This window comes from Egretta garzetta, unplaced genomic scaffold, assembly GCF_000687185.1.
Source record: "Egretta garzetta isolate BGI_Z169 unplaced genomic scaffold, ASM68718v1 scaffold260, whole genome shotgun sequence".
NCBI classification, from domain to species: Eukaryota; Metazoa; Chordata; class Aves; order Pelecaniformes; family Ardeidae; genus Egretta; species Egretta garzetta.
Window position 1 is genome coordinate 3,751,815 of NW_009258662.1, and position 1,438 is coordinate 3,753,252.

The window sequence follows — 1,438 nt, forward strand, 5'->3', positions numbered from 1 at the left end:
CGCAGCTCCCGCCGGGGCACCGGCTGCGCGGTATTTTCAAACCGTCCTGCCCACCCCCACCCCGCCTCTTGTTTTCCTTTTGCCACTTTCTGTTACTTTACCTTCTAGAGAGACATCTGCGGTTCGTGATAAACCAACCCCAGGAGCAACACCTATTTTTTTTTTCTTTCTTTTTTTTTTTTTTAAAGTTGATTTTAGCAGGCTGGGAAGCTCACAGACAGCTTAGCGCTGGAGGAAAAGGAGGGAGGGGGTGTTTTTGCAGGATGAAAGAGGGAGAAACGGCTGCAAATGTCATTTTTTGGGGGGGGGGGGAGAGGAGAGGGGTTTAGCGCAAAGGCTCTGGAAAAACGGTTGTCGCTTGTGGTTAGGGCGCGGATGCCTCTTGCTCGAACGCAGCGCGGGCTGGGGCAGCGGGGAGCTGGGTCTCTGCTGAGTTTGCTCTGCTCTGGCCGGCTGAGGTCTTCTGCTGCTCTCATATGGGCTGGGAGTGTCATTAGGTGCAAGAAAAAAAACCACCAACAAACCAAGCACCCAACAAAAAAACAAGCTGGGAGCTGGGGGAGACACCACCCCCATCCCCCCTTCCAATAGCCAGGGATAAGACAGAGAGGTGCCAAAAAGGAGAAGAAGGAGGGAAAGACCTTAATTGGGGCTCAGGCAGGCCGGGGACTGTTTCAGATCCCAAATACCAGGGATGGACCATCAGGCTGCAGATGCGGCGGGTAGGCTGGTGGGGTTTCCCTAAGCTGGGTGGTGGAAGCTTAATTGCAAAGTAATCGATAGCGGATATTGGCAGAGTGGCTGTGTATTGGCTAGGGCTGAGGAGATGTTTTGGTTGTTGATCTGTGATCATTTTAGGGGGCCTTGATGTGGTTTGACCTGAGGCCAAAGGAAGAGTCCCCCCCAGGCTCATGCATCCCCTTTGGAGCTGGGGCGGTGCTCAAGCAGCGACCCCAGGGTTCCCATACACATCAGAAAGGGGGGCATGGGCTTAAATTTGATTTCCATCCATCTCTGGGGGGGTTGGAGGCTCCTGTAAAGCCTGCCAAGGTTCGCTTGTTCCATACGGCAACATGGGGTCTGGAGGGCTGTAGGAGTCCTTAGCCCAGAGGTGAGGGGGAATTGCCAGTCCCCCTCCCCCACAAAGGAGAGACCGATGAGAGGGATGAGAACTTCTCCAGGGAGCCCCTCCAGCCACCATGGGGTTTGGGTTGTCATTGTCACCATCCCTCTTCCCTGCTGCTGGGACACAGGCCTGATGCTGCCTACAGGGTGGTGCTGGGACACACACACACACGTGACACACGAACACAGGATCAGGCCCTGCCAGACTGTCCCCAACCTATGCCTGGGATGTCTCTTAGCCATGGCCTTGGACCCTTGTTTGGACATCCTGGGCTTGGAGAGGACTGGCAGGTTCTGGCATGGCTGGGTCTCT

General features: G+C 55.3%; 1 protein-coding gene across 1 annotated transcript in view; it reads left to right on the forward strand.

The window, feature by feature from the left end:
• The window catches only part of GATA3 (GATA binding protein 3), a gene marked incomplete at its 5' end in the record, with an annotated part of 18,014 nt that overhangs the window by 1,988 nt on the left and 14,588 nt on the right, over positions 1-1,438 (forward strand). The gene's annotated exons all lie outside the window — the stretch shown is intronic.